General features: G+C 44.4%; 1 protein-coding gene across 1 annotated transcript in view; it reads left to right on the top strand.

The window, feature by feature from the left end:
• Positions 1–5081: 5081 nt before the first annotated feature.
• zbtb46 (zinc finger and BTB domain containing 46) overlaps positions 5082–17921 on the top strand; it is a 65252-nt gene continuing 52412 nt past the window's right edge. The window contains exon 1 of the mRNA XM_037772216.1: positions 5082–5502. The gene's annotated coding sequence lies outside the window, so the exon portion shown is untranslated. The remainder of the gene's footprint in view (positions 5503–17921) is intronic.

The raw sequence follows: 17921 nt of genomic DNA, 5'->3' as shown, positions 1-17921 counted from the left end.
CTTATATAGATAGATGGTGACTAGCACGAATCAGATCCTAGCCCTTCCTTAAGGGTCAAAGATAATTTGTTGTGGTGTGGAATGGGGTCGTGACCCCACACGGTCAGCGGGGTCAAATCAAACAGCGGCACTGAGTACAAGAAGGTCATTAAAGAGACAGAGTGGCCTGATGGGGGGAGCCGAACGGGGGATGCTGTTAACCCCTTCCCCTGCCTCCCTGCAGAAACGAGAGGAGGCAATGAGAGAGGAAATGTAGTGGAGGAGAAGAGATGAGAGGTCATATTATTGTAGCATAGCAACCCAGGTTTCAGTGTGGGTTGAGGCAAGCAATAATATATAATATTGCTGAGAGGTTAGACAGCTTAGAAGAACCTTTCAAGATGGATGTGGAAAGAGAGGTGCACTTTCTGCGCAGGAGAGGGGGAGGGAAGGTAGGAGAGGGGGTGGGGGTGAACAGAGTCGGTAGAAAAAAAATAGCCTAATCCTCCCATCTCCATCCACTCCCCCCTTCTTCTTTCTCTCTCTCCTTCTCTGTTCGTCTCCTCTCTCTCTCTTTCTTTCCCTCCCTCTCCCTCCGCTCTGTGCATCATTAAAACAAGCAGAGTAGTGTTCAGAGCGTGGGGCTGCACTGAGACGGTGACCTCCACAATAAGAAGATGTTCTTGCTTCGGGGAAGAGAAGGTCGTTTTGTACTCTTCTCTCTCTCTCTCTCTCTCTCTGTCTCTCTCTCTCTTTCTCCCACTACTTCCAATGGAGTAAATGAGATTTGGAGGGGGGGTAGGATAGAGGAGGAAGGGATCAAGAGGGTAGACATGCAGAAAGGGAGGCGGAGATGCAGAGGGAGAAAGGGCAGTTTAATGTAGGATTCATAACACAGAGAGGTAAGATATGATAAGCAGGGAAAGATCTGAATCCCCCTAAAGTAAAGTGGCGAGGAGGGTTAGAGTGACGCAGACGGAGGGCTGAAACCTCAGAAATCCAGGGCATAAAATGCCTGAATATGAGTCTGGCTTATTTTTCATTTTGGGAGGAAGATTATTCCTGCCCTGAACTGGGGGAAAATACATGTGTTTTCTCCACACACGCAGATGGACACAGCAGCGAGGTCAGCCAGGAGTCGTCCTTATCAAAGAACACCAAGACTAGAGGGAGGACGAGCGTGCTATCTGCATCCTCGTCCAGAGGCGTCTTTCCATCATATACATACAATAGTCACACAAAGGCCGGCCGCTGTAGGGAGGACAGGAAGTCCTATGGGTGACACAAGGACAGGCGGTGGTGTGAACAGCCCCAGCACCCCCCCCACCCCCCCCCCCCCCCACCCCATGCATGTCGCCTTCACACAGGAACAAAATGTGTGGGCAGCGGGCACAAACACATTCTCTGTATCCTCCAGATGATTATACATCCTTTAAATCCAATAACCGCGATTCATTCTGCTTCTCCTGGTGTCGTCCCTCATTGTAATTCATTCATCTGCACTTTCTTTGAGAAATCTGCTCATTCTTTGGCTTCCTTTTATTAACGTCATCCCTCCTTCCTTTCCTCTTGCCCCTCAATCCTTCTCCGTCCTCTCCACCGTCATACCATTACTTGGTTCCCATACTCTTAATTTGCTCTTTCCCTCTGTGGGAGGACTCTTTATAAAAGCCTTGTCGTTTCCCAATACTGATTTGAGTATCACTAAGCTGCACCTTCACACATATTGTTGTCTCACACCTTGTGCCAAATATTCCTTTGTGAAGCCTTCCCCCATCCCCTGCCTGCACCTGGTAGAGATAGTGCTCTTTCAGCTGCAGGCTCTGCTTTCTATACAAGCAGGGCTAGGATGGCACAAGCAGCACACAGCTGTTCCCCTTGGCAAATTGATAGTGAAGGGTAGTGGATGGGGCTTTGAAAGCGCCTTGTGCTATTTTTATGACAGTTGTAGATTTTTATTTTTTTTTGCCGTTTAATTCGATGTGACCAATTACGCCGCTCCGTTCCCCAGCAGGGGGGCACGCTGGGAGAGCAAATTAATGCTCGACTTCAAAAAAGTTTTCCTAAAGTGCGTTTACATGCCTCGTACCTTTGCTGTTCAAGTCGTCACGAACGGACCTGGTCTCACTTCCTGTGCTGAGCAAAGAATGTGTGTGTCTTCTCTTCTTTGCATCTGTTTTTTTTTTTAAACGCTTTCACCCCGGCCTCAGTGACAAACTTTCCTTCTTTTTTTTTAAAGTCAAACTCGAGTGGAAAAAGCAGAATACAGTAGAAGTGTGACTGTCCCTTTGGGTAAGCAGCAATTCAGCCTGACACACTAACCCCCTTCCGACATGCAAACACACACACACACAAGTCCACAACACACCCATCACCTTGTGTTTCAAGGACTCTTTGTGAACATAAGTACCACACACACACACACACACACACACACACACACACACACATACAAAACCACTGTCGTACAGGATTCTTGCTTCACCCTCACACCACTGCTCTCCCTCCTGAGTGGATGAGTGTTCCTAGGACTGAATACATGTGTAAGTGGCCTAATGATGCCTAAACCAGTCCCTGAGCAGACAGAGGGAGAGAGGGGGGGTGGATGTTAAGGAGGGGGCGTAGGGGGAGGCCGGGGTCATGTTTGTCGTGTCAGGCGGATTGGAAGGCCACGTTGGCGTGAGGGAGCCCAGCTTTGAGTAAAGCAGCTTGTTTCAGGCTGGGATTGTGTTTGCGGATCCTACTCGGAGAGAGAGAGAGAGAGAGAGAGAGAGAGAGAGAGAGAGATTGTGTGTGTGTGTGTGTTAGAGAGAGAGAGAGAGAGAGCGAGAGAGAGAGGGATCTGTGCCTGGGCATTACAGACCTACAGCCTTAATCCACATGGCCTGACATTCTCCCTTATCCAGCCCTCGGCAGCCAACCGCCCAGACTGATGGAGGCACGGCTCTCTACCCCCCTGCTGTGTCATGCCACGCATCACTTTCTCCACACACACAATTACACACACACACACACATACTACATGTTTCGCTATGCCACCCGCTCTCTTCCCCATAAACTTTCCCCACTTCCTCAAACCTACAACGATTCCTGGTCACCGCATGTATTCTTATTTCCTAAGAAACATGCCCCATCCAGAGTTCCTCTTTACTACAGACATTCACACACAGTGGTGGACTCTATGAACTGTCAGTGGCACACACGTGCACACACTCACTTTCATTAACTTCTCACTGTAGAAATTGAACCTCATAATTTAAAATAAAAATAGACTAGAGGTTTTGTACTGTAGACTAGTGTCATTCACCTTTAGGAGTTATTGTTCTCAGCTCAGTATTGAGAATGATTGAGTCACATTCATTGTAGGCTAAATACAGCCCTGTACTTGCAGTGGTGGGAAGTAACTTAGTACATTTACTCAAGTACTGTACTTAAGTGTAATTTTGAAATACCTAAGTTTAGCCATTTCATGCTACATGTAGGCTGCAACACGTTCTCATCCCAGCTCGTCACATACCGACGCTTTGTCAGAGTCCTCTGCGTCACTTTTCGTTCGCAGTAAACGCATGGTTAACGTTGTGAATTAAACATAAACATATGTTTAGGACTAGGCAACAAAACCAATTAGTTACGCTCAGGAAAAAAAACATGTTTGGGCTTAAAATTACTACATTTTGATTTGACGTTGTGAACGCACAGCTGATTGTAAAGTGAAAGTGAAACGTAACGCACGGGATACAAACAGCGGTTTCCTGGATGAAAGCCTTGTGTCTGTTGGCTATTTAAACTACGTCACCACAGCATTTTCCCTGTGTGTTTACTGTTGCAGTGGATGGGTTTGCATTGTAGTTATTGGAAAGCCCAGTGCGTTGCATACCGGGTGCCGTGTGCGGCAGTATCGAACGCCGAATGAGAAAAGGGTGGTATACTTCTTCTCCGCTACATTTGGGAGGAAAATATTGTATATTATATATTACTTTTTACTCCACTACATTTATCCGACAGCTACAGTAACTTTTCAGGAACATATGATAAGCTTATAAAATACAACACATTGTTAAAGATCCTGACCGCTTACATTATCTTGACCCTTTGGAGGGACCCGACCCCTAGTTTGGGAACCACTGGACTAAACTACCAAACTGTATATAAAGTATTTGAAACTAGACACACCTCGACCATCTGCAACAATTAAATGTTGTTTACAAATTGATGAATCTGTATCAACAATCTAATGATGTCATATTAAGTCTCAGGTGTCATTTATCTGCAAAATGAGTACTTCCATTTTTGATGCTTTCTTTATATTTTGTTGATAAATATGAAATATATTTTTGTTTTAAATTATGTCTTCGGGACATTTACTTGTAACAGAGTATTTTTACATTGTTATACTGGTACTTTTACATGAGTAAAGTGTCCGTGTACTTCTCCCACTCTGAGCCTTTTGGCCAATCTAGTTGATTCTGATTGCAGGTACAGTCCTGTACACCGGGAAGTATTGCGATACATGAACTATTTCTATCTGTTTAGGAAAGTACTTCCCACATATTCCTCTCTCTATTGTCTCTCACAGACGTTAAAACAAGTTTGCCACCTCATAATTTCCCCCATAACTTAAAACAAAAGCGTACTAATAACAAAAATCCATTGTGTTTGAAGCAGAGCGGTCAGGCTGTGGTGGAATTACCCCAGACTTTTTGCCAAAACTTGGCCTGCTTGCTGCACATCACATGGCTCTCAGAGGTGTTTTCCAGCCAAACTGTGTCAAACTGTAAATGTCAGTCCACTTTCTTTTTTTTTTTTTTTCCAATATGACTGACTGGTGTGTTCTTGTTTGTGCCACAAGAGGGGGTAAGTTACAGTAAGCCCCAGTAAGGTCCTCACTGAGCCCTATGGCAACAGACGCACAAACCAGAAGCCCCCCCATGAAACCACACATGACAACCACCCTGTTTACATCACAACACTGAATACTATAATAACATATTATTATTCATAATAATTTGTCATGTATTAGCCTATTAAATGACAGAATTTGCCTGAGGGGATTCTGATAAGAGTGGGACTATAGATGAGATGGATGGTGTGTGCGTTCACGTTGTCTCATTTCCTGACTCTGCCCAGTAGAGAGAAAGAAGAGAGAGGAGATACGGGGACACGGAGAGAGAGAGAGAGAGAGAGAGAGGTAGAGAAAGAGAGAGAGAGACATAGACATGCACAGAGGAGGAGGAGGAGGAGGAGGAGGTGGAGGCTCCTGATACCAAGACGCGGAAAAGCAGGGGAGGGAGAAAGAGAGAAAGAGAGAAAAAGGGGCTGGTGGAGGAAGAAGAAGAGAGGGGAGTGGGAAGAAAACAGGGGGAATAACACTTCAAGAAAAAGCATACACAAGAGGAGAGGAAGGACAGCGGTGCTTTTGGACATCCCCTCCTTTTCTTTCTTCTCTCTGGGGCTGTCACAAGCTAGATTTGGACTCCGAAGAGGACCGACACCGTGTCCACCCCAGACCCCATGGGGTAACAGGTATGTGTCTGACTTCCTCATGTTAGATAGAGGTAGCATTGCAGGTTTTGAGAGGTTTCATTCACAGACGGAGGCAGACGAACATCGCATGCCTTTTTGGTATCATGTCAACAATTAGTTTTCTAAGAGCAATCGCGTCTCACAGCTGATGGGAGTTTATGGGCGCACAGGTTGGAGACATGACACTCTTCGCAATCGTGGCATTGTATATATATGAAGGCCTGTTTGTCTGTCTGATTGCTTTTAAATATATATATTCCAGTCCATTGGCATCATGTTAGCCACGGCATGAGTGTATTTTGACAGCTAAATAGCCGAGCGAGTGAGTGAGCGAGCAGGCGACAGTCTCAAAGTCCGCCTACCTACCTGTTCCATACGTGACAGCCAGCTGTCTTATTGCGCGTGTTGATATTTTGGAGAAGCTGTCAGTCGTTTTGACGGGATTTCACACATTTCTGCAGGAACACAGACAGGTTTACAATGTAAGGGGGGAAAAAAATGCGATTGATATCTACTTTCTAATTCTGAGCACTCTGAAAGGGAAATACTTTTTTTTTAAATGGTGCGTTATAAAGAAAGGAAGAATATTATTTTGGAATGAATCATCCACCTGTTTTTTACACCTTGCAGGCTGTACTTTTATAATAATAATAATAATAATAATAATAATAATAAATACCCCTCAAGATGACACTTAGACACATAAATCATGCTCTGTTGGGGGTTTTTAATGCCAGCTGATCGAGTTTTGGTGAAACTGGTGAAATTTGCAAAGTTTTTCCAACAACCTACATTTGGGGGTTAAATTGTCGTGCACATGCAGCCACACTGCAAAAATAAAAAAAAAGGGTGATGATGATGATGATGCTCCGTGCAGCCGTCTGGAGGGGATTCAAAATGAAAGCGCTCAGAAAGGCTGGAAGACAAGGGCTTAAAAAGCCTCCTCCTCCTCCTCCTCCTCCTCCTCCTTCTCCCCTCGATTAACCTCCAAAAGGGGGATTTCTCCAGCTGGAAATTTCTGCTGCGTCAACACCCAACCCTAGAGTACCAGACAAGACAAGGAGGAGGAGGAGGAGGAGGAGGAAGAGGAGGAAAGGGGGGGGTTTGTTTGCATTGATGGTGCTCTCGAGTATTTTTTTTTTCCTAATTGTTGAGGTGATCATCATCTGATCGAGAGTTGAAAAGTGTGGCGTCAAGTGTTTGCTGTTTTATTGGCGACTGAGACTGAAAGCGTCTCTCTCTCTGTCTGTCTCCTCTCTCTCTGTGTGTGTGTGTGTGTGTGTGTCTGCTGTCTGCCCTCTCAAACCGGTCAGTTCCGTCTTCTTCCTCCATTTTCTACCATGCTTTCAATATGAGAAAGGGGAAATAACCCCGCTTCATTCACGCTCTGTGCAGAGAGCAATGTGTGTGTGGTGCACCTCCAGTACAACAGCCTGCAGCCAGGTGAGTCTGCAACAAATGCTAAATGGAAAAAAGTGACACCTCACCTGTAATCATCTTCTTTGCACTGGTGTTTGCAAACTTTTTTTTGATCATGTGAGACAAGCTTATTGACACACTTGTTATATGATGCAAAGCCTTGTTGTAGTAACTCTAAGCAAATGAAACCTCTCCACACATTCTGCAGGAGATCCCTCCAGGGAGCTGCTGTATCAGAATATAGTCTGTGTGTTTTCTGTATTTTAATTTGAGGAACTTAACAGTGCCAGCCAGACATTTTTGACTTTGGTTTTTAAGTGCTCTCAGTTTTCAGCAGCCCGGTTAGATCTGAGAGTTTTTCCTCTGTTAGACAGTGGCTAACTGGATCTTTGGGATTAAGAGACCCATCTAGTGTTTTTTTCCCCAAATTGTCTTAAACCTCACTGGATTTGTCTGCTTGTTTTGTCCTTCCTTCTACAGAGTTAAGGGGTTGGCGCTTGATATGATAAACCCTCCAACGTCTTTTTATTCTGTAATTCAATTACTGGGCCTCGTGTGTTTGCATGTGTGTCCATCTGTGCACATTTTTTTTTTTTTAGATTATTTTTGGGGATTTTATGCCTTTTATTGATAGTGACAGAGATAGATATGAACGGGGGAGAGGGGGAATGACATGCAGCAAAGGGGTCAAAGGTCGGATACAAACCCTAGGCCGCTGCGATAAGGATACAGCCTCGGTACATCTATGAGCTACTGCGGCACCCTGATCTGTGCACATTATGAGCAGAAGATCTTTGCTTTTTAATGTTTACAATCCTCAACTCTAATGGTATTGCCACACCTTGGGCATCTCGGCCCTGCAGGACTGGAATGCTTTGAGTATATACTGAAGGTTTGCCCCCCTGCTGCTGCACCACTGAGGTAGAGCTGTGTAGTATTACCATCACAAGAGCAGTGGACATGTATGTGTGTGTTTTTGTGTGTCTGCTGCACCTTCTCCATCTGTGTGTTCCACGGGGGGAAATATAATACAGACCAAGACAGCAGCTACGAGGAGGAGTGGAGGAGGAGTGTAGGCGAGAATCGGCCGAAAAGATGGAAAAAATATTAGCTGCTCGTCTGCTTGTGGGATTGCAAAGGAGGGATTTTAAAGCACGTTCCCACTTGTGTTATCTCTCATGAATGGACCTTTTTTCTTCTTTTCTTTTTTTCAAAGTTGATTAAACAAGATAAGCGAGTTAAATTTATTTTCAGTTTTAAAGCCGAAGTTGCATAGGTGTTTGTTGAAGGTGGTGGAGCTTGTGACACTGAATACTATCCAGAGTTTGTGGGAAACGGTGAGGGTGTGGCAGGGTGTGAAAAAAGAGGGTGAGAAAGTGAGACGGAGAGGGGCTTTGGTTTGGGTAAGGAGTCATGTTTGGAGCTCGTGACACCTTCCTCTTCTCTGTGTGTGTGTGTAAGCCTGCTGGTATGTAGGTGGTACTCCCATGCAGGTTGTGGGCTGAACTGTGTGGTAGCAGGTTAGTCTGCTTCAGCTATACGCCAAACCCTGGGGATTTAGTGTGTTTATAGACAACCTGACAATAAACATTACAGTATCTAATCTAGTGTATACGTTCCCTAAAAATAGAGGAAAGAGGGCAAATGCCCCATAAAGACTCATTTGTTCCCTGTTAGCAACCTTGTACTCCATTCATCTCTCTGTCTCTATCTCTCTCTGCCAGTTTTCTCGTCCCGATCCCCCCTCGGCGCTCACTTGTTAATGGGAACACCTGTTTGGCTAACACGCTGCAAAGTGAACCGTTTACACTCGCGTGTACACATCTTACATGACACGCCACGTCTCTCTGGAGTTTTCTGACAACCCTGTCTTCCGTTTGTCACGTTGTGAATATTATCATTCTCACGTCTGATTTTGTATCAAGACAGTTTGGCACACATTAAACCCCCCCATCCCACCGTACCCAAAGCAGCTCCATCCCCCATCCCCTAATAACTCCCAGGGCTTTTTAGCTTAACTGCCTCTATAGCTCATTGTGCAGTGCTGAATACAGGTGTTCCTAATCCCCATGGGGTTACCCGGACACTGTGGGGGATGTGTGTATGGGTGTGTTTGTGTGTAACAGCTGTCTTCCGTATCCACCTATCTGACATCCTCATCCCCACCCCCCCAGCAGACAGAACAGGTGAGTTGAAGCCATCCCTTTCTCAAACCACACAGAAATACACTCCACCACCCCACTCGTCTTTTCACATAGGTGTTAATATTTCATAGCTGTGCAAGTGTGTATGTGTGTATGTGTGTGTGTGTGTGTGCACGCATGCATGCACCTGCACACTAGATAGGATGTCAATGAAAGCAATAAGCTCTCTTGTTCTTTCCTTTTGTTCTTTTGTCCCTGAATTTTAAATTGGAAGGTAATTCACAGCTTTGCCTCTAATTTTTTTATAATCTACGAGTAAGAATTGAAAGTCCAGGAGCAAAAAATTGTAATTTGATTGTTGCTAAAAATAAATGGAAAGGGAGGAGGGGGTTTGTGCAGTGAAAAAATGGCAAGATGTCAGAATTTTTCTTAGGAGTTGTTGATATTGCAAAACACCTTTTTTAGATCACACATTCCTGAGGAAACAGATGAGGGATTTCAAGTTTGTGTGCTTTCATCAGGGTGTGTTTTTCTTTTATTTAGGAATGCGAGGCAGATCGGCTCTTTCCAACCAGCGCCTCGTGATCACACAATGCTCATCGGCGTCATCAGTTATTTTTCTGGAATTTACGACATTTCCTAACATCACTTACCAGCTGCATCAATGTCCAAAGTCGGGCCAGCCTTGAAATCTAACAAGTGCATCTCCTCTTTTTTGTGCGCTCCTAATTGTTGGTTTTATTCACTGTACGTTTGCACTTGTTCAGATGCTGTCAAAACAAATGTTGCAACAAGTGAAGTGATGACGGCGGTTGTTTTGCACGTCAGGTAGTGCATAGGTTTCTGTCTGGTGTTGATGAAAGAACAAAGGAACGGATGGAAATTTCTGCTTTCTAATTAGTGCTAATGTTTCTCTGTATATAGAGCGGTTAGCAACAATGTCTTTTATATAATACAGGTATATATAAAGCTTTACATTTTCAATTAACTCTAAACGAATCACTTTAGGTGTTAGGATATTCATGAGTGAAACCTTTTATAATCCATGCAGGAATTAAGAGAAAAACATCTGTATTTATAATATCGTTTTTTTCCTCCCTGTTGAAATTTTTGTTTTTGAAAGATCACATTGATCTGCGTGACAGTGATTCACACACAAGAGCGTATTCTAAAACATCAACCGCTGATATCGTTCCTCTCTGGTAATGAGTTGACATGGGACTGATTATTGTTGTTTGCGTGATTTGCATTCTTTTTTACCAGAAACTGACTAAATATTTTGTCTTCGCAAAAACAGACTCTCTGACTTATTTCTAAATGATTCACTTATTTCTAAATCTCTTGCAAATTATTTTGTTTGTTGTTGAATGGTTTCCAGTTGTCACTTTTATTTGGCTCGGTGTTGTGGACGTTAGGGGTGTAAAAAAATAGCGATACACATGAGTATCGCGATATTATGTTGTGCGATACTGTATCGATTCTCCAAAACACTATTGATTTTTAATTAATCTCTTGAAAATCTCTCGGCCTGCCGTCCGGCCCGGCCACTATACGATCTTTCGGAGGTTGTAGCGGTTTTAAAGCTAGAGTAAAGTTACTGGCATCCTATGAAACTAAGAAACCTAAGGAATCCATTGCTACCAACCATGTTAGAGAAGGAGGCTACATAATGCTCCAAACTTACACTATATTCTGGCGATTTTCAAAGGGGTCCCTTAACCTTTGACTTCAAGATATGTGAATGAAAATGGGTTCTATGGGTACCCACGAGTCTCCCCTTTACAGACATGCCTACTTTATGATAATCACATGCAGATTTGGGCAAAAACCATGCCATTTTTTGCATGCAGTATAAATGTGTTATTTTTGCCTATTCTAAAATGGTTTATTTCTGGTGTGTTCTTTATACTATGACAGCTTTCCTTAAATTTTTTTTTTTAAATCGCAGTATATTGCCTTGCTTACAGTATCGCAATATATTGAATCGTTACCCCAGTATCATGACAGGTATCGTAACGCTAGATTCTTGCTAATACACAGCCCTAGTAGACGTGTAGGTTGGGCATTCTTAATGTGGTATAATTAGCAGCACAGGACTGGTAAACCAGTGTGAAGTATCTCTATCGACAAGATAGTTAGCAATCTCAGCTCTCCACTTTGCACAAGGATCACCATCTTTTTAGACAAATGTATATAAGCTATTAAGAACTTGAAGGTTTGGGCTCAGAGAAACCTCTTTGTTGAAGTCTGGGGTTTGCAGACTGCTGAAAGCCTTGTATAAGTACGCGGTTGTTAGTTGTTATTTTCCCAGTGAAAGAGTTTGTCTTTTATACACACAGTGTGAGCATTTGATGAGAAATTGAGTGGCTTTGAGCAAATACATCTTTAGAAACAGTCAACTAGCCTCAGGCTGTGGCTGGTGAGAGATTTCCATATCAAAGCTCAGGTGAGAGAGGGAGACGAGGGAGGCAGAGAGAGGGGAAGGAGAAGAGGGAACGTGAAGGAGAGAGAACGGGGAGAAGGAGGGAGGAGGGGTGATGAAACAGACATCCACTCCAAAAGAGTTCTAGCCCTTGTTATTCTGTCGCTTTTTTTGTGCAGCACAGTTTAGTCTGCGTGTGTCAGCGCTGTCTGTCTCAATCTAAACTCCTGCGTTTATAAAAAACACACAGAGAGGAAGGTTGGAAAGACTCGACACCTTTCTCTACTCGATACCACACAAATACTGTCTCCACAACCTCATGTTGACCGCAGAAACAGCGTGTGGAGCAGAAAATGGTTCTCTCCCACCGATACATGCGTAACATCTGACCTGTGAGCTCCTGCCAATATTTGGATCCCTGTTTAATATTATTACCGAAACATAAAACCACAATTTTCCCTGGAATATATTTCTCTTCTTTAGCTATAAGTATCAGACCTGACCCCGTGGAATTGATGGCGACACTCTAATTAATGGATAGAGTTGTCGTTTGTGGCTTTCAAACGTGTGTGTGTGTGTGTTTCTGACGAACATTATCCTGCTTTGTAGAGTTTTGTAATCCAGGCATGGACTCTGGCTAGAGTGCTAAAGTGCTGCTAACAAGGCCTGTTTAACATTCTCTCCCCTGCTCAACATACAATTATTCCACTTCGCTGCCATTAACATGTACAGTAGGACTGTGCTTTTAATTGGCCTGATATGACTAATGCCAGATCAACTTGGATTTGCTAATTAGTTTTTGCTTTAAAAGTGCCATCAGGACATGAAATATTCATTGATGTGAGGTGGAGCAAGGACTGTGGGTGGTATTAGTGGGATATTAGTGGTATGGGCAGGCTGTTCCAATGCGCCGGGAGAAGAGATTGAACCTACGTTGGCCTGTCGTGGTCGGTTATTCATACTTTGGGTGAGGTGTTAGTTTTTCGTCATAATTTTTAGACACCCACACGCACACATTCATCTCGCGCACGCATACACCACCTCCATTCTCAGCCTCACAAGGCCACCTCTTCTTTTTCTTCTTCTTCTCCAGCCCCCACCTCCTCCTCCTCCTCCTCTCTCTCTGTCTCTCCTGCTCTCACCTCCCCCTCTGCCCTCCTCCCCCTTCCCATTATTTCATCGTTTTTCTTGCCTCCTCACCTTTTTCCCGTTCCTCTACTTCACCCCCGTCCTGCCCGTGCCCTCTGCTCTGTCCCAGCTGCACCTCCCTTGCTTTCTTTTCTCCTCCTCCTCTCCCTGCTTTTCCTCCTCATTCTCATCCACCTTCTCCTTTTCTTTTTCCCTCCCACTCCTTAATCTTCCACCTCTCCTCCTCCTCCTCCTCCTCCTCCTCCACCCCCTCCTCTGCTGTAAGTGGGCCAGGTGCCTCCTGTGGCCTCCCCTACTCCATTTCTCATTTTTACCCTTCCTCTACTCCCTTTCTCATTTTTACCCTCTCCCTGTTCTCTTTCTCATTTTTATCCTTCCCCCTGACCCCAGCTCATATTTATACATCCCCTTTATTAATGCAACAATGGACGTGGGTCCAGTTTTCTGCCACAGCACAAACATTTTCTTTCGGCCAAGTTAGAATAACTTCTCGCTTCAGGTTAGAGTGTGACATCTCGAAGGGGAAGTCGGATTATTTTGATTCATAAAGGCTTTTTCAGCGCTAAAAGACGGATCCTTAGTGTATTATTACGTGAACTTTATAAAACGGTGATGAAAGTGGAGCTCTGTCATTGTTGCTGGACACTTTTATGAGCTCTCCTGTGTCGGTGTAGTTCCCTTTATGAACAAGAGAGGTGAAGCCAATCCGAATGTGAACAGAAGAAGTGAGTAGGTTCACATCCCCTTTTCAGTGGCGAGGGGCAAAGTCCCCCAACGGCCTCCTCGCTGCTCCTCCAGTGTTGCATTCACACACACACACACACACAACCAATGCATATACATGGAGGTCTCATTGTTGCTGTCTTTTTGTTCTCTGAATGTGAACGGTGAGCTGGCGATGCGCTTTTCACCTCATCTAGTCTTCTCTATTTCCCCCCACTCTTCCTCTTTACACCCATTGACATTCTCTCTGCCTTTGTCTCTGGTTGGCTCTGTCTCTTGCCCTCTTCTTTTTTCTCTCTCGCTCTCTTTCTCACCCCCGCACCGCTTCCTCCCTCCCTACTGTCTTCTCTCCCCCTCCTGGTTGTTTTGGTGTGTGCACTGGTGTGTCACGAAGGGTGGGGTGGTAGGGGGGGGTGATCGGTAGTGGTTGGCGGTTTGGACGGACACCTGATACTGGCGCTGCCTCACAATGTGGGAATGTGTGACTTCTTCAAAATTAGGTTTCCAAGGTGGGTGTTGTCCTTAGCGATGGTGAGCATGATCATGGGAGTTTGCACAGTGGACCTATTGTCTCTCTCCCTCTCTCTTTGTGTCTCTTAAGGCTATGGCATTTTTATCTGTACATGAATTTTTAGTTCTTTCCATCGGGTAAAAAAAAAAGAAGCAATAGTCCCAAAAGCCTGCGAGCCATTGCGGCTGTTCATGTTAGTCAACAGGTGACAGTCAAACGTCAAACCGCATCGGACGCTCTGAGTGAAAAGACAGACAGATAAGGAGCAGGGAAGAAAGGATGACAGGAGAGGAGATGACAGATGTGGGGATCCAGGTGAGGCATTTGTCTGGTCGCTCTTCGTCAATCACAGTAGACGTGGTAGCCTCGAGCCCCACCATGCAGAAGTCCAAAAAAAGTTTGCTTGTTTTAAGCAATTACAAACTTTACTCCTAACTTGACTTGAAATCTGCTATTTTTTTTTTGCTTTTTTCGTCAGTGGCTTTGCTGTGATTCCTCCCTGAACAGCCAATCAAGACACAGAAACAAGGAATACAAAGAACTTCAATGATTTTGCGTCTTCGCTGATCACTGTTAGAATTACTCGGCCCGTCTGTGTTGAAACTGTTGAAAAGATCGCTGAAGGGGCAGACCCTCGGTATCGACGCTATACGTATTGATGAACGTCTGTGGTGATACGGCGTGCGGTGTATTGAACTCTCAAGTCTCGCAGACAAAATTAAGTGTCGTCCATGTCCAGCTCTCCAGTAGTCCACCACTAAGCAACGCTACAGTAGATGAGAAGCCCATGGAGGCTCTGCAGCCATCGATCTCCAGCTACACTGACGCCCTTTCTGTCTTGTGCTGCTTTTCCTCTATTGCTTTCTTATTTGTTCCCCATCACTTTTCCTCTTTTTTTCTTCTCGCATCCTCCGTCTCCCTCCCTCTGTCTTACCCTTCACTGTCTCTTTTCTGACTCCAAAATGTGAGCCTCTCTATATTTAGATGCTCCTCTCCTCTCCCCTTGATTTCTCTCCCTTTATCTCACCTCCTCTTTTTCTACTGTTGAAGGACAGATTCGCAAAAGCGCTCTAAGATTCATCAGTGTTGTATAGTAGCTGCTTTTTGATCAGCTTGATGAGTGACAACGCAGCCTGGGGCTATTATATACAAATGTGTTTTTCTAAATACTTCTCTATCTATATGTAAATCGCAGTGCTGCTCAGTTGTTGTACGGGAGGCTGTGGGAACGGTGGTAAGTTATAAGTGGAGGTTGCATGTCGAGGGCTAAGTTAATATAGTTAAATTATGTGTTTTTCTTGTTTGTGTGTGCTCTGGAGTGTTTGTGAATTAGATTAGCTGGGAGTGAAGTCTCTTTTAATATTTGCTCAGGGGGGGATGGAGGGTGTGCCTGTTGTCCTTGCGACTACACACTTAAGCCGCGTTTTTTTTTGCTCCCCTCTTTGCATGAGCTCATTGTAAGCCACGGCCCAGTGTGGATTTGAGAAAGATGCCTCTGTTTGCCGTCTGACAGAGCGACAGTCACACCAAGTTACTCTTACACACACACAGACACACTCTCTGGACACCCGCCTCGGCACCAGATAGCGACTGGCCACCGGCAGTGAGTCACCATCATTCAGTCATTCACTCGCACATTCAGAAACCACCACACATTTCAACAAACAACAATTAGCTTTTAGTCCACAGACAGTTCAGACATGTATTCCTTTAGGACTGGTATATTGTTGTACCATATGTTCACTTTTTACATTTTCTTCCTCATGGTAACCCTTTGTTTCATTTCCTCCATACTGTTCCCTTGTTCTACGTGTGTGTGTGTGTGTGTGTGTGTGTGTGTGTGTGTTGTAGTGTGAGACCTTTGTAGCTGACTGTTTTAACAGCTCGGGAACAGGCTGCCTGGGTTCTGTGAGGTACAGTCATGTACAGTCGTGTCTAGCTGAGTCGTGACAGGTTGCTTTTTTGCTGTGACAGGTTTTGTGTTAAGACCTATGAAAGGGTCTGGCCATCCGCACGTACACACACACACTCTGAGTGGCTCGTTGGCAGAGAGAGAGATCAGGGTGGGTGTTAAATGTGACTTGAGCAGCTCCATAGCCTTATATTGTCATCATCACTTGAGCCACAAAGCCATTTGGTGCTTTTCAAAACAGAACTGAGATTCGGCCAAATGACGAAAATGAAATGAAACTGGAGTAGAAAAAGGCAAAGGGATGTAAAAGTGAGCTAGAAGGATGAGGGGTAAATTAAAAGAAAATTCAGTGGGGGGTTTTGTAGTGTCTCAGTGTAAATAAGACACATGATAACTAACGGCGCTTTTCCACCAGATCTGGTGATCTGGTGACGGGGCCGTCTCTTTCTATTCATTTCCTATGGAAAGCAGGAGAAGCAGTCGCCTAGTGCATGGTGGGAGGGTTGCGGAGAGGGTCTGTACTTGCATAAAGTTGAAATATCTCAAGTCTTTGCAAACGAGCCCGTCCAGCGCGATGCCCTTGGCTCGCGAAACTTGGACCAAGCTGTCAAACTAGACAATATAGTTCTAAAATGAAACAACATTCAGCAGTGGCAGAGCTTATTTCTCGCCTAAGTTGTTTTCAGAAGTAGATTTTGGTGGATTGTTTAAAAGGAAGAACAGAAAGTTTATGAGCAGGCCACCATGTGGTTTCCTGTTTGAAACGGCGAGCAGGGAACCAAGGTTGTGTCTAGGAGGTAGCGCGCAAATTGCGAAATCTGATCTGAGATCTATCAAAACTTGCAAAAACTCTCGCGAGACTCGCTGCCTGACGACCTATCCTAACCTTAACTATTAAAAATCAATGCTTAACCTTAACAATGTCGCAAGAGTTTCCCCAGATTGCTGGTTCTCTTCTAGCCACTACCGAGAACCAGGGACCAGGAGAAGCGTCTCTTAGCGTCCTTGCCTCATCTGGTGAACATGTAACGTAAAAATGGGCATACCCAAAGCTCACCCAGATGTGAGTTATTGCACAGAAACATTGTGAATAACTTGATTACACTATCTGGCCAATACTTTGTAGACAGCCCTGTCTACAGTCAGTAGACAGAACCTTTAGGTCTGGGACTGTCATGTGTAAGGGTTAGGTCTCCTTTGATATTTTAGACAATACTGTGCTTCCAATTTTACGTCAACTATTTTGAGAAGGCCCTCTCCTGTTTCAACATGACAAAGAAATGTTTTTTTTTTAGTTTGGTCTGGGGGAACTTGACTGGCTTTCACACTCGATCCCATTAAACACCTGTGGGATGAACTGGCGCACCGACTGGGAGCCAACATCCAACAACAGCAGCCAGGTTCTAACATTTTGTGACAAACCTTCCCAGAAGAGTGGAGGCTGCATGTTGAAGCAGCATATTAAGGCTCATGGTTTTGAGATGAGTTGTTCAACAATCACGAATGGGCGTAATGTTCTGGTACTTTCCTGTGTTTGTACTGAAAGTACAGTACAAAATTGAACTGGAAAGTCAGTCTAAAAAATCTATTTGATGTTCACAGTTTGGGTAACACTTTTAAAGCTTGTCTTCATTTTCCCCTCAAAACAAGTACAGTAAAACTCTTTGTGTGTCCATCCACCCGCTCATGTTTATTGCCCGATAGGACTCAAATACAATTTTATAAAAATGTTTTTCTGATAACCCAGGTTTAAGAAAAATGAAAGAATTTCAATTTAAATAAAAAATGTGGGTTGTGGTTAGTTTTTACACCACTAACTCCTGGTTAGGAAAGCAAAAGCAAAAAAAAAGATATGATGCATCTGTGACCAGAAAAAATACCCTTACACAACACACAAAGTTCCCAGAAGTCAGGAACTAATCTCCCCATTAGACAACGTCACACCTTAAAAAAACTCCACCTTCCATGAATTCCCTCATGATATCAGGGGGTTGTACATCAGCAGATGAGTCTGCTGCAGTGATGAGACCGGGTTTTGCACCAGGACACCACACAAGTTGATGTGGTCATTGTCACATGAGATACACCACTACCACTAACACCAATCTCCTCCCACCTGCAAAACCAATACAGACACTT

The sequence above is a fragment of the Sebastes umbrosus genome, chromosome 6 (genome assembly GCF_015220745.1).
Source record: "Sebastes umbrosus isolate fSebUmb1 chromosome 6, fSebUmb1.pri, whole genome shotgun sequence".
Lineage (NCBI taxonomy): Eukaryota > Metazoa > Chordata > Actinopteri > Perciformes > Sebastidae > Sebastes > Sebastes umbrosus.
The sequence above is the reverse complement of the archived record's forward strand: the minus strand, read 5'-3'. Positions and strand labels throughout refer to the sequence as shown.